At 46.1% G+C, this 22841-nt stretch overlaps 1 protein-coding gene and 1 long non-coding RNA gene across 2 annotated transcripts in view; both read right to left on the reverse strand.

Moving 5' to 3' along the window:
* Positions 1-22841, reverse strand: part of commd10 (COMM domain containing 10) — an 89578-nt gene that overhangs the window by 44242 nt on the left and 22495 nt on the right. The window lies entirely within an intron of this gene.
* LOC130119286 (uncharacterized) lies at positions 9074-10492 on the reverse strand. Its single transcript, XR_008810835.1, has 3 exons — positions 9992-10492; positions 9756-9873; positions 9074-9633 (listed from the first exon to the last, which is right to left on the reverse strand). It is a non-coding gene; the product is annotated as an uncharacterized LOC130119286 (long non-coding RNA).

The following is a 22841-nucleotide window of genomic DNA, read 5'->3' on the forward strand; positions in this document are numbered from 1 at the left end:
CAGTAACACCATGGCAGAATATATTCAAATACTGGGCTCATCAATTCTGTTACTTGGTTTTATAATAAAATGAATTGGGGAAATGCGGATGAAAACAAGTCGGGCGGCTTGGAAATGTAATATAAATCATGCAAACATGTGACGTAAACATTTGCTCGGGTGCTGCACGGCGGCTGCCCGCTGCTCCAAGCTACACGGCTAGGACGGCTTAATGCAGAGTGAATTTCACCCTATGTATGTACAAATGACAAATAAAGTCTATTCTATTCTATTCTACAAAGCGCAAAACAAAAACACCCTATGGAGCTCTGTGCCATCTCAAAATAACGTTTTCAAACACTGCCAAAATTTCACTTTACAAAACTCAAACAAGATCGTATATAAAAAAAAAAAAGAAAATAAAACACACACATGTACGCCTCCTGTTCTTCATCCTTCGTGTCATGTCAAGTTGATGGCCAACCTCGAGAGGCGATAACGGTGCTTATAACAAATGCAGAAACATTTCTTTCTTCCACCGGCCTATGTGGAGCCATCTTTCATCAGCCGGGCTCTGTTTTGTCCAAACAAATATGTCTGTTGCCACCTAGCTTATCTCTGCCTATCTCACCAACTCTGCTATCAACCCGTGATTGCAGCCGGGCTTTGACGTGAGACGGCCGGGGTGGGGGTATTCATCCTACCAAGCTATCTGCTCCGATCTGGACTCCTTCTGCTTGTTTTGTTCAGCCTGTTCCTTCAAGTCTGATCCCATGTGATACGGCTCAGCCCGGGAGGGAGCTGAGCTTCACCCGTTCACATCCACATGCATATGGCTGTGCACAACCACCACTCATGCACATGCACAAAGACACTACAAGCACAAGCGAGGGTGTCCGGGTGTTGTGGCGGTCTATTCCGTTGCCTACCAACATGGGGATCACCGGTTTGAATCCCCGTGTTACCTCCGGTTTGGTCAGGCGTCCCTACAGACACAATCGGCTGTGTCTGCGGGTGGGAAGCTGGATGTGGGGTATTTGTCCTGGTCGCTGCACTAGCGCCTCCCCTGGTCAGTCAGGGTGCCTGTTCAGGGGGGAGGGTGTGATCCTCCTACGCGCTACGTCCCTCTGGTGAAACTCTTCACTGTTAGGTGAAAAGAAGCGGCTGGCGACTCCACATGTATGGGAGGAGGCATGTGGTAGTCAGCAGCCCTCCCCAGATCGGCAGAGGGGGTGGAGCAGCGACCGGGATGGCTCGGAAGAGTGGGGTAATTGGCCCACTACAACTGGGGAGGAAAAGGGGGGGGGGGTTAGGTTGACTCAAACTAGGAAACTCCTAAGTACCGCTTTAGTATCTCATGCCTCCTTTAGCAATCAAAATCTTGAAGACGACACATTTTTGGGGGGATAAAACCGTCTTCACGCGTCACAACTCATACAGAGATAAAACTATTCAGATTTTGGCAAAAGAAAAAAAATTGCATTAGGAGTTTTTCTTGATGTCACACAACCCCGATTCCCTCTATGTCTCTCTCTCTTTTCCTCCCTCCCTTGGCATGATCCGACGACTGATAAAACCAGCCTCTATTATTAGCTGTGTAATGGAGGGCTGTGGTTGCGAGGATCTGACAAGGAGATGATAAGAAAAGTGCTTACTCCTCCATTCTGCCCGCTCTCCTCCTATATCATTTAGAAAACAGTCGCAGTGCAGCAACGGATCATGGCCCTCTAATGGCCTACGAATATCACGGCTGCCATGCTAAGCAACACATACCATTACTCAGCTTGTGGCGACGTCGAGGAGGAAGTGGCACTCCGTTTCACATTTCATACATGTCGCTCCTCCGGTCTAGATTCGCCAAATGAACAGCCGTGTTCCTCAACAACTCACTCCAGAAGCCAGAGATCAGAAAATTAAACATGTATTGTCACCAGCTACCCAACCACACACACACATGCACGCACACACAGGCAACAGGAAGCACAGAGTAGCTTAGAAAATTGTGAACATACAAATATCCCTACAGGTGAGGAAGGTCACACACTCAGAAGCACACACGCACCCACAGGCAGACGGTTCGAGAATAAAACAGTCGGGTTATATGGCTTTTCGGTTTATTCACGCATCATTCTGTTGTGGAGCAAAGTCGGGGGAACGCACAGTACCGGGGGAACTTAGCAGCTATAAAACGGTTATAAAACATGAGCAACACAATTAACACAAGCTCAACAGGTCCCTCTAGCCAAGTGTTTGTGGGAAAAAAATGTGTGAAAATTCGCTGCTCCTTTCGTCTAAGGTGCACGTGTCAGGCTACAAAACAACAAAAAAAAAAAGGACAAAGCAAAACAACACATGCTCACCCCATAAATAGCTGTAAATGGAGTGAACAGCCTGTGAAACAGTGTGGCTTGGGTTGTGTATAGTGAGCCAGTGTTTGCACATGCCTTCTAATGCTTGCACGGCGTGCATGGAGGCGAGGTGTTAGGGCTCGGTCTGTTGACCAACCTGGCAACCAGCAATGAGAGCGGGGGAAGGGCGCGTCTGAAACACCTGCAGCCTACCTACTCGTTAACCACTCTAGTATAAGTTTGTTTGCTTTCCAGAACTCGTCGCGAGTTCGTCCTGAACAGTCCCGTGAGTAAATTCTTCGTCTCGAGTTTTGTGACATTTCTGTGTCTCCCGGTGGAGTACAGATTGTAGTATTCTCCGTGTTTTTGCTTGTTTGATTATTCCCTTGTGTCAGTTCTCCTTGAGAGCTTGTTCGGAGAAGAACTCTCTTTGTGTTTTCCCCATTGGATTTTCCCATCGTGATTTTCTAGTTGAGATCAAGTTTTTGATATTCTAATTTCTCCTCTCTCACTGTGGATCTTATTACTCGGTTGGACTTCTACCTTAAAGGAGCAGTTTGTGTTTTTTCCCCTTTCGGACTTTAAAGGAGCAGTTTGTGTTTTTTCCCTTTCGGACTTTAAAGGAGCAGTTTACGTTTTTTCCTTTTCGGATTAAGGGGGCAGTTTACGTTTTCCCATTTTTAAGAAGCTATTCTCAAGTTCCGCCTGAAGCGCCTCCCCCTTCTGTCCAGGCCCGGCCGGCTCTCCTCTACGAGTCCTGCCAGGTTGGTGCTTTACTTTGTCTTGTGTTGTCGCTATTGGGTTCGTTCTACAAACCTTAACAGTACGAACTCGCCTTCACTATGAACCCAGACAACCCAGACGCCAATCCTGTCCAGGCTGCTCTCTATAAGCAGATTCAGCTTACAGCCTCCCACGGCCAGCAACTACAAGAGGCCGCTGTTGCCATGCAGGGCCTCCGGGCTCAGGTGCAACCCCTCCAGGCTTCGGTGGATTCTCTTTCGGCCCAGCAAGCGGCGCTCGCGAGCCAACAAGGGGAGGTTCTTAAGCAGTTGCGAACTCTCACAGCGGCTATCACCATCCAGCCAGCTGTCCCACCAGTTCCGGCCGCCCCTCCTCCAGCAGTGCCCGCAGCCGTTGCCTTAGACAATCCTACCGTTTATGTTTCGGATTTCCGGGAGCCCAGTATCTCCAATCCCAGGCCTTTTGATGGCAACTTTGAGACCTGTGCCACGTTCATCATGCAGTGTGAGCTTGTCTTCGCCCACCATTCCAGGGGGTTCACCACAGATGCTGCAAGAGTTGCTTACGTGACTAACCTGCTGACTGGCCGCGCTGCTCAGTGGGCCACTGCTTCCTGGTCCATGGGGGCCAGTTTCTGCTCTTCCTACGATGACTTTGTGGCTGAGCTTCAGAAGGTATTCCATCATCCAGTGTACGGTCAGGATCCGGGTGTCCGATTGAGCAGGATCCAGCAGGGCAGTGGCAGTGTCACTGACTACTCAGTCGAGTTCAGGCTGGCTGCGGCTGAGAGTGGCTGGAACGAACAGTCACTTCGGGTAACCTTCCATAGGGGCCTCAGCGATGCCGTCAAGGATCAGCTAGCCACCCGGGAGGACCCTACCTCTCTCGACGACCTTATCAGCCTTGCCATCCGCATCGATGGACGTCTCCGCGAGAGAAGGCGCGAGCGAGGTCTACGGGGAACCGTTTCTACCTCTCAGCCATCCAGAGCTTCCGAAGGGGGCTCTTCTTCGTCGCACTCCACTTCCCCTGTGGCAAGCCTCTCCTCCTCCCAGACAGTGACAGAGGAGGAACCTATGCAGCTTGGGCGTACACGACTGACTCCCGCTGAACGTGAGGCCCGGTTCAAGGCAGGTCTCTGTCTTTACTGCGGTCTTAAGGGACACCGGATCAGCGAGTGTCCTACGCGGCCAAAGGATTAGGCTCACTGGGACCCCGGGAGATCCTAGTGAGCCGTCTTTCCTGTTCCCGCCATCCTGCTCCGGCTAACCATCTTGTGAGCGTTACCCTGGCTTGGGCAGACCAGCGGCTCACTGTAGGCGCACTCATCGATTCGGGAGCTGATGGGTGTTTCTTGGACTCTACGTTTGCTGCTCAAGCTAACATTCCATGTGAGGAATTGGAGAGGCCAATAGAGGCCTTTGCTCTGGATGAGCGCCGCCTGGCCAGTGTTACCCGACAGTCCTGTCCCGTGTCTCTCACTATTGCTGGAAACCATGTGGAGAGCCTTCAGTTCTTCGTCATCCAGTCTCCCTTAGTTCCTGTGATCTTGGGGCGTCCCTGGTTGGCTCAGCATGAGCCACACATTGCTTGGTCGTCTGGTAACATTTTGGAGTGGAGCTCCTCCTGTCACGCCCGGTGTCTTCAGGCCGCACCTGGTCCAGCAGTCCAGACTGTTCCGATTGCCCCTCCTCCCGATCTTTCCTCTGTTCCTCCCGAGTATCATGATCTCGGGGAGGTCTTCAGCAAGACGCGGGCTCAGTCTCTCCCTCCGCATCGGCCATATGATTGTGCTATCAACCTCCGTCCTGGGGCCTCTCTCCCTAGCAGTCGTCTTTACAGCCTTTCCATCCCCGAGAAGGCTGCTATGGACGATTACATTTCAGAATCGTTGGCGGCAGGGCTCATCCGACCCTCATCCTCCCAGGTGGCAGCTGGTTTCTTTTTCGTTAAGAAGAAGGATGGTGGTCTCCGACCCTGCATTGATTATCGCCAACTCAACGACATCACCATCAAGAATAAATACCCCCTGCCTCTGATGAGCTCCACCCTCGAACCCCTGACCCAGGCGACTGTCTTCACTAAGCTGGATCTCCGGAACGCCTACCATCTCGTTCGGATCCGGAAAGGGGACGAGTGGAAGACAGCCTTTAAGACTCCCCGTGGTCATTATGAGTACCTGGTAATGCCGTTCGGCCTCACCAACGCCCCGGCGGTGTTCCAGGCACTCATGAATGACATCCTTTGCGACATGCTCGACCAATTCGTTGTCGTCTACCTTGATGACATCCTCATCTTCTCCAGGTCCCTCGAGGAGCATGTCCAGCACGTGCGGCAGGTTCTCGAACGCCTCCTTCGTAACCGGCTGTTCGTCAAGGCTGAGAAATGCCTGTTCCATTCTGAGTCAGTGGACTACTTAGGTTTTATCGTGGAGGGAGGCAAGACTCGAGCTGATCCTCGCAAGATCAAAGCGGTGGTGGAATGGCCGGATCCTAAGTCACGTAAGGAACTGCAGAGCTTCCTCGGGTTCGCGAACTTTTACAGGAGGTTCGTCCGAAACTACAGCTCTGTAGCAGAACCCCTCACCCGTCTAACCTCCCCCTCTCAGCCGTTCGTCTGGTCCCCAGCTGCTCGCTCTGCATTTCTGTCGCTCAAGGAGAGGTTCACCAGTGCCCCCGTCCTACTCCATCCCGATCCCAAGAGGCAGTTCATAGTTGAGGTGGACGCTTCAGGCACCGGATTGGGGGCTGTGCTCTCCCAACGATCAGAGGCCGACCAGAAGGTTCATCCTTGCGCGTTCTTCTCCCGCCGGTTCCTTCCCGCTGAGGAGAACTACGATGTTGGTAATCGGGAGCTTCTCGCTGTAGTGGCTGCACTTAAGGAATGGCGCCATTGGCTGGAGGGGGCAGAGCATCCATTTACCATCTGGACTGATCATAAGAACCTGACGTTCATCCGGGCAACCAAACGTCTCAATGGTCGGCAGGCACGGTGGGCCAGCTTCCTCAGTCGGTTCGACTTCACACTGACTCATCGTCCTGGCTCCCGCAACACCAAGGCAGATGCTCTGTCTCGTCAACACCTTAAGGAACCTGTAACGGTGGAACCAAGTCCCGTCCTCCCTGAGACCAAGGTCGTTGGCGTGGTGACCTGGGGCCTTGAAACGGTGGTCAAGCGCGCCTTGCGCTCCAGTCCAGCCCCAAGCAACGTGCCGCCTCGCCGACTGTTCTACCTTAAAGGAGCAGTTTGTGTTTTTTCCCCTTTCGGACTTTAAAGGAGCAGTTTGTGTTTTTTCCCTTTCGGACTTTAAAGGAGCAGTTTACGTTTTTTCCCTTTCGGACTTTAAAGGAGCAGTTTACTTTTTTTCCTTTTCGGATTAAGGGGGCAGTTTACGTTTTCCCATTTTTAAGAAGCTATTCTCAAGTTCCGCCTGAAGCGCCTCCCCCTTCTGTCCAGGCCCGGCCGGCTCTCCTCTACGAGTCCTGCCAGGTTGGTGCTTTACTTTGTCTTGTGTTGTCGCTATTGGGTTCGTTCTACAAACCTTAACACGAGGTTCAAATCAGGCTCGCATTTGTGTTAAGTATGAGGGTTGGCAAGAAATGTGTGCGTGTGTTTGCATATGTGTCCGTTGAATTGCTTTGCTTGTAGTAAAATAGGTTTTGACAACAGCAGAAACCAAAGCCAGGGTACATTTCCTGGAGAGTTAGAAATTTGGAGCACTGTAGGCAACAGTGTTAAAACAAAAAATACAATAGATGTCCCCGTGTTACCTCCGGCTTGGTCGGGTGTCCCTACAGACACATTTGGCCGTGTCTTCAGGTGGGAAGCCGGATACGGGTATATGTCCTGGTCGCTGCACTAGCGCCTCCTCTGGTCAGTCGGGGCCCCTGTTCGGGGGGGAGGGGGAACTGGGGGGAATAGCGTGATCCCCCTGGTGAAACTCCTCACCGTCAGGTGAAAAGAAGCAGCTGGTGACTCCACGTGTATCGGAGGAGACATGTGGTAGTCTGCAGCCCTCCCCGGATCGGCAGAAGGGGTGGAGCAGTGACTGGAATGGCTTGGGAGAGTGGAGCAACTGGCTGGATACAATTGGGGGGGGGGGACTCAAAAATAATAAATAAAATTAGATGTGTCGCCATGTGTGTGTGAAACTCTGCATGTGTATGTGTCCATTAAGCCGCCTCGCCATTCTGTGTAAAAGGTACGAAGACGGAAATGGGGGGGCTTGTTGTTGTTCCGGTTTTAAGCCGGCAGAAGTGGTAGTCACAAATCTGAATCGACGTCTGTTTAAAGGGACTGCCAGCAGGATGGGACAGCCGACGCCGTTGTGTTACACGTCGTGACGCCTCTGCTTCCGGAAAGCTGGCGTGCTATATAAAATCACACACTGGGGCACAAGTTTGCCTCCTTTGTTTGGTTCAGTGTAAAAAAAAAAAAAAAAGCTGGCGCAAAGATGAGTCTTCATTACGCCATTATTGCAGGATCTCTGTGCAAAAACGCCTTGTGTGCATGTGTTTCTTCGTGTGTGTGCGCTTGTGAACATTAGCGTTCATTGATGAGCTTGTGCACCGCCAAAAACAAAAATGACAAATTGAAGCAACTTCCTGCATCTATAATTCATGGTGCATCCTCCAGACAAAGGACCGCGTGTTCTGCTCCCATCAGATACGCTACAGTGGAATTAACACAGCTGATAAGACTGAAAACAGAATAATAAAACCTTCTTCTAGTTGACCAGCTAAGATCCAGAGCTAATAGGATGGATTAGATGGACAAAGCCACACAGAAGAACGAATAGAGAAAAAGGATACGTGAGGACTAGAACAGTGAGAGTCTGCAGCTTGTGTCTCTTTCTCCGTCATGTCCTCTCTGCCTCTCTCTTATGCTGAGATGAAAGGATTTCAGCCAGAATTTTCAAGTCCCAGACAAATTTTCTAGATCATACGGAAATCTGTGCACACCCATCATTAATAATTGTTTAATGTGAGGGGGTCAAAGATTCCTGTGATCCAGTCTTAAACTAGTCTGGGACTATTGGGAGGACATCAGATTGGTTTAGTGTTACCTTAAAAGGAACCCCCACTATGAAGACTTGCAGGCCTAATTAGATTAATGTTGGGATCAGCTATATAAATGTGATATAAAAAACACTCTAATGTCTTGGTTTTTATAAAATTTGAAAAAAAAATCCTTTTACTGGTAGGCCGCCATTGTTGTTCACATCGCAACGCAGTCTGGGTAGTGATGTGAGACGGTTGCACCGGTCTCGGTCCCATTGTGTTCGACGCAACAGCGAGATAAACGCATCTTCTGTTCGGCCTTTTCAATTTGAACCCGAGGGCAATGTTAGCGAGGAGGACGACACAGGAGTCATTACTCAAAATGTTCATCAAAATGAAGACGATCGGAGGTGAGGAGACGAGAGTGGGGCAAAATCGATGGTGTCTGTGCAGCAACCGCTGGTCTATGCCAACCAAGAGGGAGTGATTGTTGTGAAGAGCTCCGTTTTCTGTCAGCAGCTGTTCCAGGTAAGCATGTGGCTCAAACTATCGTGTGATAAAACATAGTCCAATTCCAATCATTTCAAAGATTAGCATCCACTGCCGCCGTATGCTTTACACATAATGAGAATATACAGTAAAACGCACTAACAAGATGCTTACTGGTTTGATTATATTTACAGATACCCCATGCATCACAGCACAAGAGAACTTTGAGGCAGTTTGCCCCAGTCCAGATGTTTCACGGGCTGCCCTCGTCAGCCTCCATGATCGGGAGAGTGCTGGTCTGTCACATGGGAACCAGGTCACCAACAGCCAAGTCTAAACATCAGCCCATGTTCACCGTTAGGTTCTATACGTTTATTTTTTTACTTCTGGTTTTAGGGCTTGCATGCCTCATTATCATCTATCACAGAAGATGAGAAATGTCTTCTCTGAACCAAGTGGACTCCACACAGGGTTTGAAGATGTAGATACTGATCATGCATAGGTAGAGGAAATATGGAGAAATTTTAATGATATTTAAAATGCATAGTTCACATTTGAATGCATTTCATCAAGACCACGGGTTATGCACAGCTCCACATAATAGGGCATCATACAGAAATGTTAATGGTTTAAATAAAAATGTTTATACAAAATGCACCCCAGTACAAAAAATATATAAATGTGTGTTTCATGCCACTTATGAAATATAAAGTATCCTTGAAAACACTCTTGACTAGAATTTAGAATTAAAGTTTATGTGGATTTGAACAATGCTGGTGTCTACATTATGTGTTTGTAATGATGCAACTACTTGAAATGTGAAAACTGCTGTTTGAAAAATGATCTGTGATCTGGATGGTCTGTCTTGTGGAGCCATGATGTGTTTGGTTCACTCTCAAGTCCATACCCTAATCTGAATCTGACACAGAGGAGAGAACATCTGCGACCGTAGCCATCATGTAGCCATAGTCCTTCTCAACAGCAACTGGTCTTACTCTGAATCTCTTGTGAACCTTGCTCCATGAGATTCTGAACTTGGGTTCTCCAACACTCTCCCCATCTTGCAAAACAGCCTGTTCAAAAACAGAAATATGAAAAACAGGTTAAACATAGAAGGTGTCAGGAACATTTTGATGTACAATATCCAGTGACACATAGTGCTTACAAAGGAGGGAAATGATGATAGTTCACCCACCTGTTTCCCTGCTCGCATTGTTGTGATCCAGAGCAGCAAGCATGGAGGCATGGATCATCACATCGTATCCCAAATGTGTTCTCTTCGGGAGCTATTTGAGGTACATGGAGTGCTACACCTGAAACAAATTTCAATTTGAAATGAAAAAAATAAGATATGAGTCACATCCTGCCATAAAAAAGAAACTGCCACATTAAAAGTGAAACATTTCGTAAGACTTCTATATCTGAACATACCTCTAGTGTTGTTGTGTGGATGCACTTCGTCAGATGATCCAGGTCTTTCAAAAGCCGCTTGTCTTTCTTTCAGTCTTCACGGGTGCTTTGTGGGATCCACATCCTGGCCTTACAAAAAGCTTACTTCTCTGGCTCATCTCATCAGGGGATCCATGAGCACATCGGTGATAGTGCCTGTTCCCTGGCCAGCCGTGTCGGTTGGTAACATGGTGTATTACTGATACTCACTTCTCTTCCAACAAATCTTTGGGCAGCACGGTGACCCAGTGGTTAGTGCTGTTGCCTCACAGCACAAAGGTCATGGGTTCAAACCCCAGGGTTGTCCAACCTTGGGGGTCATCCCAAGTCGTCCTCTGTGTGGAGTTTGCATGTTCTCCCCATGTCTGCAGTGGGTTTTCTCCGGCTGCTCCGGTTTCCCCCACCATCAAAAAGACATATATGTTAGGGTTAATACTCCCGGCTGTGCCCCTGACCGAGGCATGGCAAGACAAACTGGAGTTGGTCTCCAGGCACTGCACGGCGGCTGCCCACTGCTCCTATCTACACAGCTAGGATGGGTTAAATGCAGAGAAGAATTTCCCCACGGTAATTAATAAAGTATATCAAAATAATAATAAAAAAAACACCTCGGCGTCACCCTCACAGGTTTGTGCACTCCACCACAAATGATTTAGAATGGATGGAATCCAGGCCTCCCCTCCTCTTAGCTGCAGTGGCCAGTTTTTTGACACTCCTTTTGCCACATGCCAGGGATCAAATTTGTGGTGTTTTTCTGGGTCCCAGACCCTCATTTCTTTAACAATTTGTAGATGTTTTTCAGTGGAAATGGTAGAGACCTTCACTCCATTTTCTTCTATGGTTTAAAGGGTTTCATTAAAACTTTTAATTTCTATGGTATTAGAGCACAAAACTGGGGTGCAGCTTATTAACTTGAAGTCAACAACCTTTTGACTCTGCACATTTAAAAAAGTGTATGTGCAGTATTTGGCTGAGTGGCCTGGAGAGTCGCACCAGCCATCTCCACAGAGCTGCTGGTGGCCTTCTACCGCTCCTCCATCAACAGTGTACTGGCGTACTGCATCTCAGCATGGTACGACGGTTGCTCGGCAGCAGACAGGAAAGCTCTTCAGAGGGTCATCAACACCGCACAGAAAATCATCGGCTGCCCTCTGCCCTCCCTGGAAGACATTTCTAGCTCCCATTGCCTCAGCAGAGCCAAGAACATTTTAAAAGACACTTCTCATGCTGAACAACACCTGTTTGACCTGATGCCCTCTGGCAGGCACTGCAGGACCATCAAAGTACAGACCACCAGATTTAAAAACAGTTTCTTTCCCTGGGCCATAAGTACACTGAACTCCAATAAGCACTGAATGACCCCTCACGTGCAATATGTTGACTGTCTTTCTAGGGCAAATCATTCATTCATACTAGTGCAATTACATTCATATCAGCGCAATAACTACATTCACACTTGTGCAATAATTACATTTATTCTAATGCAATAACTACATTCATACTAGTGCGATAATTTTTACTCTAGTACAATAAGTATATTTATTCAAGTACAAAATCACACTGTATTTACTTATTTATCTTATTCATTATTTTAGAACCTCTGTTGTTGGCTGTGATTATTTGGATATTGTGGTTGTTTTTGGGGGTTTTTTCCCCCTGTCTTTAATGCACCGAATTCTACACAATGACAATAAAGGTCTTCTTCTTCTTCTTGTGATTTCATGGTGGTTAACATTGCACTCTGCTCTTTGGTCCTTGTTTTTTCAATAACAGGAAACACAAACTTCTTCCTCAGTGTCTTCACTTATTGTTTTGAGGTTCATGTTACTACAGAACTGTTCAAATTTAGCAAAATGGATGCTACTAAAGAAAACTGATGCTACCAAAAGAAGGTTTCCTGCCCCTTTGGTCCCACTCAGTGTAGGCTGAGTGCCATCTGTAACTACAGCCTTAGCACATATGAGCTCTACTGTCAACTGTGATCCTTCATTTTACAGCGCCTTCATATCTTTCTTGACAATCAAGGTACCACACTTTAAACCATACTGAAGCAATTGTTTCAACTGTTCCCAGAAAACTACAAAAAGCCAATCTTCTTTATGGATGTCAGTTGAAGCTTGTGATTCCTGGGTGATTTGAGAGGGCTCAGATGAACTTGCATTGTATTCCAGATCAGATTGTCTGTACTGTGGCTGACTCTCCTCACTAAGTTCATCACCTGAGAGGAACAGATCCTGGGACTGACTGTCCTCCTTTACTTGTTTATCCAACTCAATTTCATGTTTACCCATGTAAACATGGTCCAGAGTTACCGGATAGTGTACATCAGCTGGCCACTGTACCGCCGCATCCAACGTGTCTATATCCGTCTGAGTTGCTGCATCGGTCTTACTTGTACATTTATAGATTGCTGAACTGGACTGTCATTTTCCTCCATGATCAGGTTCTTCTCCAATGATTCGCCTTCAGAGGCTGCAACTGCAGGAGCGGGTTCTTTACATCCTAGCGGGAGACCATCTATCATCCCCTGTATTTGATGTTTTTTGAGCGGATTTCACTCTCTTATCTGAGGGCATTTAGTCTCCTTGTGGGAGAAAATCGTAGGCACGGCATTTGGTTTTAGCCTTTGCTTATAACCAGCAGCACCTGCGAGCTCTTTCTTGTCTTTCTTTCACAGTCCTCACGAGTGCTTTGTGGGCTTCACATCCTGGCCTTAACCAAAGCTTACTTCTCTGGCTCATCTCATCAAGGAATCCATGAGCACATCGGTGATAGTGCCTGTTCCCTGGCACTGCTAAGCTGTGGTCGACTACATGCATCAGGAGAGAAGTGGCGAGAATACAGCCGCGGGTCTTTAGGAAGTTGTATTCGTCCACAAGCATTTTCCCACTCTTTTCTTCTCTTCTAATTGCTAGGAAAGCTGTGAAGACTTCTCCTGTTGCCTTTAGACTGAAAACCTCAACTAAAAGCAGTGCAGTGTGGCACTGTATTGATAGTTTCTCTACTGTGGGCCAGTAAAAATAGCAACAGGTAACGGTAGCACCATTAGCTCACCTCTCAAGCGCAACCAATTCATGTCATTGACACAGAGCGCATTGTGCGCGTAAAGTAACGGCGGCCTCCGTAAGGCCAAAATATGTATTAACAGTTGAGGATTTTTAATATAATGAACATTTCCCCTCAGGGATGAATAAAGTATTCTGATATTTCATGTGTTTTCAACAATATACGTATTGTAGTATGAGAAGGCAATTATAGTGTATTAAGGCCTACAAGTCTTAATAGTCGGGGTTCCTTTTAAGTCATTAGTCTTGGATCCTGATATGTGTGCTTCACAACAACCGTAGACGACATGCTTATGGCTCCAAAAATGATCCCCTTCAATCCACATTCTCTCCTACTTGTATAGCACAACTACAGTGGAAATGAAGTTGTTCAATGTGTGATCCTCCCCATTGCTAGGATTTTGAAAATGCTTTAGTATGTACTTGGCATTACACAAACATATATGGGGTCGCCACAGCGGACCCCTAACGGGAGCAGCCGAAAGTAGTAGTAGTAGTCATAGTAGATATGAGTAAGAGGACAAGTATAGAGAAGTATATCAACAGTGACCCATAAACACAGTATTGGCAGAGTGAGGGTAACAGTGTTAATGTAAATGTGTGTGTGTGTGTGTGTGTGTGTGTGTGTGTGTGTGTGTGTGTGTGATGGGCCTGTCTTGCTGCCTTAATGAACTCTCTCTGACCTGTATAATGAGGGAATAGGTAAACGTGAATGAGCAGGAATAGGACCCGTCTCTCTAAGTGCCCTGGAACACAAATACCTTCCCAGCACTCTAACATTTGGTTTTCTTGTCATGGCAGGTATTGTTGACCACCCACGTTTAACTTAGAGGGCTGAAGCCAAGATTTAGGCAATAACCTTTGCAGGTACATACACACTTCCAATAAAAAAGACACAACACTGCACCTTCTTCACCTTGTTTTATCTTCTTATGATAGTTATTGCTATCATTCTTTCCCCTGCAAAAAAAATGCTATTTGCATGAAAAATGGGAGGTATAATCATGCTGCGTTGACAACCTAGTTGGGTAAATGGACTGCATTTATACAGCACTTTTCTAGTCTACCGACCACTCAAAAGCATTTTACAGTGTGTGCCTCACATCACCCTTCACACACTGATGGCGGAGGCTGCCATGCAATGTGCCAACCTGCTCATCAGGAGCAGTTACGGGTTCAGTGTCTTGCTCAAGGACACTTCGACACACTCTCCACAGGAGCTGGGGATCAAACCAGCAACCTTCCGACTACTAGACAACCTGCTCTACCTCCTGAACCATGCTGCCCGTACATGAACACCTTTTGTTTCTAACAGAACCATTACATTACATCACCAAGGAGCACAGTTCTCTAAGCGAGTACAGCAGATGGCTTCACCACTGACATTCAGCCCCGCCATTATCTACCATACGTTCAGCAACAACTGACAGGCTATTGCTTTTTATATTACAGTTAGCATCAATGGGATATGCTGTTGCTTCTATTCATTCACAACAATAGAATCTGTTAGGATGCCCTCATGGGGCCTAGCACTGCATCTGCTGCTGTTAGCCTTGATTTCAACACCGCTATTATTCTTGGGACATGTATGCTTTCCCATTAAGATGCAATATATATGGTTGATAACATTAGATGCATGTAGTGCTTTTAACATCATAATATGTCAAAGCCAGTAGCTATCAACATGATGCCTGCCCCAAATATCACTCTGACAAATGAAGCAGGCAGATGGGGTGGGTGGTTACTGTAAGATCATTAAGATGGAGAGGGAGGAAAAAGGAGAGAGAGAAAGATGAGTGATCGTAGAGATGGCGAGATAAAGACAAGACAGAAAGAGATGGGATGAATGTGGTAATCAGATGGAGAAAACGGGCTTTTCATAACCGATGGAAGAATCATCTCTTGTATGTCAATGTGAGTCATCCTTGAGAGCGGCCAAAAATAGCTTCCCACCAACAGCACCCAATATGTTCTCCACTCTCCTTCACCTGCTGCTTTTCCTCTTTGGAAAGAGAGAGAGTATCAAAGGATGTGCATTTGAGAGAAGATTAGAGAGGGATGGAAAAAAGAGTGTCAGAGTGCACAGGTTAGAAAGTTAAAGTGTACATGAACAAGGGAAAGAAACTAAGAGACGCGTTGAGTGTAAGAGGAATAGAAATGAGGGAAAAGAAAACAGACAAAGAAGCACAAAGGGAGAGAAAAGGAGAGGGGGAGAGAGAGTCCCGAGTTTGTGTTGTGTTCAGAACTCTGAATTGTCTAGTCGCAACTGAGCATAGCGTCATTTTAAGCACCCAGTCATCATCTGTGAAGGTTTGCAGGACTACCTGCCCCGAACAGTGCTGTCCATGTTGTCCCACCCACAGACACTGCAGATGTAATGAGGATCACAGTATATAGGTACAATGCACACCATCACCGTTGTCTTACCAGCCTGATCAATTAGCGCCACTTCTACTTTTATTTGCGCCACCGTCTTTTACATTTTAGATCTACATAGTCTACATTTTATATCTTTTTTTTGGGGGGGGGGGTTCCCCCATTTTCTCCGCAATTGAACCTGGCCAATTGCCTCTGCCGATCCAGGGAGGGCTGCAGACTGCCACATGCCTCCTCTGACACATGCGGCGTCGCCAGCTGCTTCTTTTCACCTGACAGTGAAGAGTTTCACCACGGGGACATAGCGCGTGGGAGGATCACGCTATTCCCCCCAGTTCCCCCTCCCCCCCGAACAGGCGCCCAAACCAACCAGAGGAGGCGTTAGTGCAGCAATCAGGAAACGTATCCACATCTGGCTTCCCAACCGCAGACACGGCCAATTGTCTCTGTAGGGACAACCGACCAAACCAGAGGTAACGCAGGGATTTAAACTGGCATCCCCGTGATGGTAGGCAATGGAATAGACCACTATGCTACCCGGACCATTTTATATCATCTTTGCACTATCCTGTCATTGTAATTTTTCTTACATTTTTTTACTCATTGTCTGATTCTATGTTTCATCCGTCATTCATTTCAGCTTCAATGTACTGCAAATTGAGCACTCTGAACTATATTTTATGTTTGAAAGGTGCTATAGAAATAAAGTCTGCTAGGTAAGTAAAGTAAGCTTTGTGCAGGCTGTACTGCGAGGACAACTTTAAAACACAAGCAAAAAGAACACAATCTCCCCCCCATAGCCAGCACTGTTCTGAGGGTTACTTATTTTGACACTGCCTGGGAACAGCATTTCTGAGCAGAAATACAACCAAAGACATTGCATTTTCTTTTCAAAAATGCACGCACTAAATCATGTTCGATAAGTGCATCGTGATCACAGAGGCCACACTGAAATGATAAGTATATCTGAAGGCAGAGACACACGCTAGTTTGAAATCCAAAAGCTGCAACATGAAGGATGAGGACTAGCAACACACTCTCATGCTGGTTACTCACAGTCAGCCCCTACCAAGTGCAGTGTGAGAGCATCAGGAGGCAACACTGTGAAGCACGGAGTTGTGCAACACAAAATCAAAATAACTAATGATTCATTCATTGTGGCTCCGGGTAGAGAAAACTGCTAATAAATGATATAGAGATGCATGGCTTACAACACTTTCACCTAAACTTTTTTTTTTTGGCTTTCTCCCCCTTTTTCTCCCCAATTACATCTGGCCAATTACCCAATTCTTCTGAGCCATGCCGGTCGGTGCTCCACCCCCTCTGCCAAGCCGGGGAGGGCTGCAGACTACCACATGCCTCCTCCGATACATGTGGAGTCGCCAGCTGCTTCTTTTCACCTGACAGTGAGGAGTTTCGCCAGGGGGACGTAGCACGTGGGAGGATCACACTATTCCCAGTTCCCCCTCCCCCCCAAACAGGTGCCCCGACTGACCAGAGGAAGCGCTAGTGCAGTGACCAGGACACATACCCACATCCGGCTTCCCACCTGCAGATAAGGCCAACTGTGTCTGTAGGGACGCCCGACCAAACCGGAGGTAACACAGGGATTCGAATCGTTGATTCCCCATGTTGGCAGGCAATGGAATAGACCGCTATGCTACCTGGACGCCCTACCTAAACTCTTTTCAACCTTAGGAGTAGTACACAAACTGAGAAAAATTTTCTATTTGAAGAGAGTAACTTAATCTTAAAAAGTATCGTTTATGTCATTAGCGAAATTTGCAATCAAGTTATCACCGCCTTAACAATGTTAGCCAACATTTTGTGAGCTACAGTGAACAAGAATACTTTCAGGCTTTTTACTTCGATCTGACTTCCTCAACAGTCTCCTGTAATCTGTCCTTCAATCTTTTTCTAAACAGTAACATAAGGCCTCAGCCTATGACCTTTTAAATTTAGAGGTCTGCCTTTGCAGAGCCGTGGAGAATGGAGACAATCCTTTCTCACGCCAAGATAAACAGGCTGAGGAACACGAGCTGTGTGTAAGACATAACAAGCTGATTATGGTGGTGGCAGCTAGCTACGCGTTGCCTGATATAGGAGGTACGAGAGAGAGGGGGGCAGCATTTCATGAAGCAGCTTTCATTGCCAAGCAGAGAAACTCCATCTTTCTTTCAACAGGACTGGAGAGTGGAGACAATGTGCTCCAGCTGACAACAAACAGCATCCACAGATGCACAGATAACAACAATGAAGGGCAGCAAAATGACACAAATGAAAGATGGACCTGCACACTCTAAGATTTCTCAAACTGATAAAGATCCACATTGGCCATCCCTGCCAAATGTATGAAAAAGAAAAACATTAGCAGGCTTAACCTAAATTACATTGAGGAATAACGAAAGGTCGATTTGGTATTATTTACCCAATTATGCCCCTCTCAAAGCTTGCTGTTTATGACTTTCGGGCTATAAAATAATTAAAACAATTTAATTTCAAACAAGACCCGCTCATGCGCTTTTTAATTGTTCCAAAAACTAATTCAAGATAATAAAGTTTTGCAGTGATTAACAGTGCAGAGGTTGTGCTCTTGACCTCAGGCTATTAAGCGTTTTGGCCTCCTGTACCATGTTCAAGCTTTTCTGTGTGTGCAGCAGAACACCTTTATACTTAGATAGATTAATGTAAAAAGTGGCAGTAAGATTTAAGTTTGCTCAGCTCAGCAAAACCAGGTCACCGAACGTGACCGTCATAAAGAAGATGTGCCAATCAGGGCAAAGGCAACCTCCCCGTTACTGGCACTAAAATGACCACTCCCTTTGATAAAAAGAACGTAATTGAGATGAGGTGCCTCTGAGACAAGCTGCAGAGAAATGTGATGACACCAGAGTTTAGCACCAATCTTCTGAATGTGTATAGGTTGACTTAAAAAATAACCAGTGTAGTTTTGCCACTAGCGGCGCTATGAAGCATTGGGTCCCCCATAATGTTTATGTCACGTGTTATTCCCGCATGAGGACGCACATGCACGTCACAAGCATGGGGACACATATTACACATATCTGTGGAAAAGACACGAAGAAGAGGAACTGACAACCTGAAATCGAGCCGCATCAATACACATCCAGGAAATAAAAACAGAAGAACATCAGTGAGAGAATTATGTCGACTGCAGAGAGTGGAGCTGCTACCGAAAAGGCAAAGAAAAGAAAAAACCTGAGCGTAATGTAGTACGAAGAAAACAGAAGGATGAAGGAGTAGACAGAGGAAGTCCTGGAGGACGTTCAACAACTCTTGTAAATTGTTCCCTGATTTTAGCCTCAGGCATCCTAAACACTATATCCTAGGCTGTCTATTGATGTATAAATATTGCATGTAAGTGTGAGTGCAACAACTGCGTAAGGGCAAATAAAATCAAAAGGCATATAATAAATTTGTACGAGACAATGCACATTTTTATGTTGCATCATCCAAATGTTGATAATCTCTGCAAGTGATGAACAGCTTTTTTTTTAATCTTCCATTCATTATACAAGTGCATAGGATTGGTAAATGCTATATTTAGATTTTGTTAAGCAATATAAGCACAACATAAATGTCATATCCCTGTTCTAGTCATGAAAATAATTAGCAGTCACTCTAAATAGGCTAATTTGCATATTTTGAACAATAAACAGCAGCTGGTGTTAGCCGGGTATAACATCACTAACTTTTTATGATATTGGCTGAAAACATCTTGTTGTTAGCCACATGACAAGAATGTATTTTCCTCAAAGACTTTATGTCAATCAAACAAAAGGTGAATGAGGTTTTACGCTCGTTTCTCTTGGTTACACTCAAGTTGACAGTTGGTGGCAGTAGTGTGCCAATGTAACATGATGATGCGACAATAAAAAGAACAGAGGAAGAACATTGCTTGTCATCCATCCATCCATTATCCAAACTGCTTATCCTGCTGTCAGGGTTGCGGGGATGCTGGAGCCTATCCCAGCAGTCATTGGGCGGCAGGCATTGTTACCCACATGACAAGAATGTATTTTCCTCAAAGACTTTATGTCAATCAAACAAAAGGTGAATGAGGTTTTACGCTCGTTTCTCTTGGTTACACTCAAGTTGACAGTTGGCGGCAGTAGTGTGCCGATGTAACATGATGATGCGACAATAAAAAGAACAGAGGAAGAACATTGCTTGTCATCCATCCATCCATTATCCAAACTGCTTATCCTGCTGTCAGGGTTGCGGGGATGCTGGAGCCTATCCCAGCAGTCATTGGGCGGCAGGCATGACATTACAAAATAAGACTCTGCAAATGACTTAGGAGGTAGGCAATCTTCGGGACATGTTTATTAGCCTTCAAGGACACACGGTGTGTTTTTGGTGAGAAATTATGAATGTAAACAAAACCAAGTGTTTAACAAGGGAAACTAAATTGGGTACCATATTTCCTGCATTATAAATAGCTGTCTGGCTGGTCCTGCGATTTATACAATGTAATTTTGTTGGACGAATACACTGCATTTCATTCGACTAATGCGGCGTTCACATGTAATCCGGGAGACGATAAAAGGCAATTGGCAAAATGGAATGGGAAAAACCAAAACTGTGTAACGGAACGGCAGGAGGGTAAAAACAAAAAAACTACATGAGTTGCTATGGCGATGTTGTATTGTTTGCAGGAGAAATGAGCTAAATTGTATACAAAATTGTTTGTGCTTGTTTTGTTTAATTATATGCAGTAATTCTGTCAGTTCATACCTGTAAAATTAATCCACAATCTTTTCCGTTTTGTGATATGCTACCTAACCTCCTGGTGTAAATTCCATCGCGGAAGACGGTAAGAAGTCAAATATTTTAATTTGAATGGCAGTGCCATTGCCATTTGCGAAAGTCATCTGATTTAACCACCCTGTTCTCATCCACAATAATGACTTCTGGTTTGCTGTCTGCCGTTGACTGGATTCCATGTGAGTGCAGCATAAAGCCACTAGATGGCACCGTTTAATGTTGTGACTCAGTTGAAAATACTGTATTGCCATATAAATGCGACTTATACACCAAAGCAACTGATGTTTTTTTTCTTCTTCCTCGCAGCAACGCATTTTTTGCCAAGTGCAACTTATACTCCAGTGCAACTTGTTGTCCAGGAAATACAGCATGTTAAATTAGTGCCAAATTTTAGTGTGAGTCTCCTTAAGATAACAAGCAATGTGCCAGATTCCTGGATAAGTGGCACCCAGCCCCTTCAGCCAAGGCCTCCATTTTGAAACTGTTTGCATTTTAATGTATAAGGTTGGCACAGGGATGTAGTGGGGCTTGATGGACAATGGGGTTTGTGTTCGTGTCGTGTGTGTGGCGCGCGCAGCGCGCGCGTACACGTGCGCCCCTGGGTGCTCTCATGGGAGCAGGGGTGGGTGATGTCTGCTATTCATAATTGTAGCATCCATTTTATCCACTATGTGGCAGCCTCACAGGATCCCCAAGGCAGCCAGCCTGTTCCCTATGGTATGCAGACACTGTGGCTTCCACACTCAAAGAGGAGGAGGGGGTAATAATATGTATGGCTGAGTTATGTGGGGTTTTGTGTGTGTGTGTGTGTGTGTACGTGTGTGAGACACAGAGAGAGAGGGGGAGAGAGAGAAAGAGTGAGAGAGAGTGAGAGCAGGATAAAGAAAGAGACAAAGAATAAATACAGGGAGACAGAGAAGAAACAAGCGATAGTGTGACGGGAGGTGAGAGAGAAAGAGAGAGGTCCTGTTATACCTTTGAGCTTGTGGAAAAGAGAAAGCTCCGAGAGGGGTCAACTTCAGCTGCTGATTTGTGGCTCCAATCCACAAAATCTTCAACATTCGACACAATGCCCGACACAAATGAGGTGTCATCAGCAAACAGAACTAAGTTAAGCAACATACTTGCTGTCTGTTTGTTAAATTCAACCCAAAGGAGATATTTACGGCACTGAGCAACACTGGCTAGCTGCCTGGATAAGGGAATTTCAAAGTCATGTAGCTATGTGGCAAGCAACATGTACCTGAGACGTGGAGCGAATCCATGCCGCTCCCAACTCGAGAGTACAGCAGCACTACAGAAATAATGTGCCTTTCAACATAGCACTCCAAAATATCAAAGCGACAGGGTGCTCTGTAAAACAACAGTGACAATTTGTTCACATAGGCATGGAGTGCAGTCCACACAACAGCATCTCAAGTCTGTTGACAATCGCTGCACAGGGCTCTGAACCACACACTACAATCATTATTCCAAGAAAAGCAGAGGGCCTGGCTGAGTGCACTCTCAATACCATTATATATCCCATCAAAGCACACTGCAAGCATGCGAAGACAACTGTTGTCAACCTGAAAGGCGGCATGGTACAAGGCACAGGAAATATATAAAATAAGCCGAAGGAAGCCATACAAATGATCTCCCACACAGGAGGAACAGGTGATAACAAGTGTCTACGTAAAAAGATGGATTTTGTATGGGGGGGGGCATCCTTTCCACCCACTCCATGCCTATCAAGCATCCTTCTTTGAAATGAATGGGTATGATTTGGCTCTGCTATTCTGCAATCAGCGAGCCTTGTTTCAGCTGAAAATCATATCTCACTCCAGCACCATTCAGCCAGAAGGCAAGCCAGCCCCACTAAAAAAATAGAAAATAAATTTTAAAAAATTAAAAATTAATAAATATATTATTCTATTAGCGAAGAAAAACGTTTGTTCACCTGAAAATACCAGTCTTAAAGCACACTTTCACTGTTGCTACCGGCTCCAGCACAATGGCAGCACATTATCTGAGGCTGTGTGTGTGTTGGTGGTGGTGGTTGTGGGGGGGATTAATGATTACTCACACACTGGACTAGAAACAAAATGAGTTGAATAAACACCGAGAAATAAAAGCTGATCACAGGAGTCGGAGATGTGAGAATAAAAAGGGGGGGGGATGTTAAATCAATGGGATTTAAATAGGAGTTGTGGCTGGATTTGCCAGGCTGACGGCTTCCCTATCTGGGTGTCAAGCATGTACCGTGGGTGTGCTAAACACACATCTAAACATCCCCCAAATCCCCAGGCACCTTTGAGAGCAAAAGAATCTGGAAAACAGGCCGACTGAAGGAACCGAGAGAAAGGGAGAAAGAGCGGGAAAGCAAGATCTGGGTGTTGTGTGTGGTTTGTATAAGCGCGAGAGAGAGAGAGAGAGAGAGAGAGAGAGAGAGGAGAGAGAGAGAGAGAGAGAGAGAGAGAGTGAGAGAGAGAGAGAGAAAGAGAGGAGAGACGAGAGAGAGAGAGAGAGAGAGAGAGAGAGAGAGAGGTAGAGAGAGAGAGAGAGAGAGAGAGGAGAGAGACGAGAGAGAGAGAGAGAGAGAGAGAAGGGAATCACTGGGTACC

This window comes from Lampris incognitus, chromosome 1 (assembly GCF_029633865.1).
Source record: "Lampris incognitus isolate fLamInc1 chromosome 1, fLamInc1.hap2, whole genome shotgun sequence".
NCBI lineage: Eukaryota > Metazoa > Chordata > Actinopteri > Lampriformes > Lampridae > Lampris > Lampris incognitus.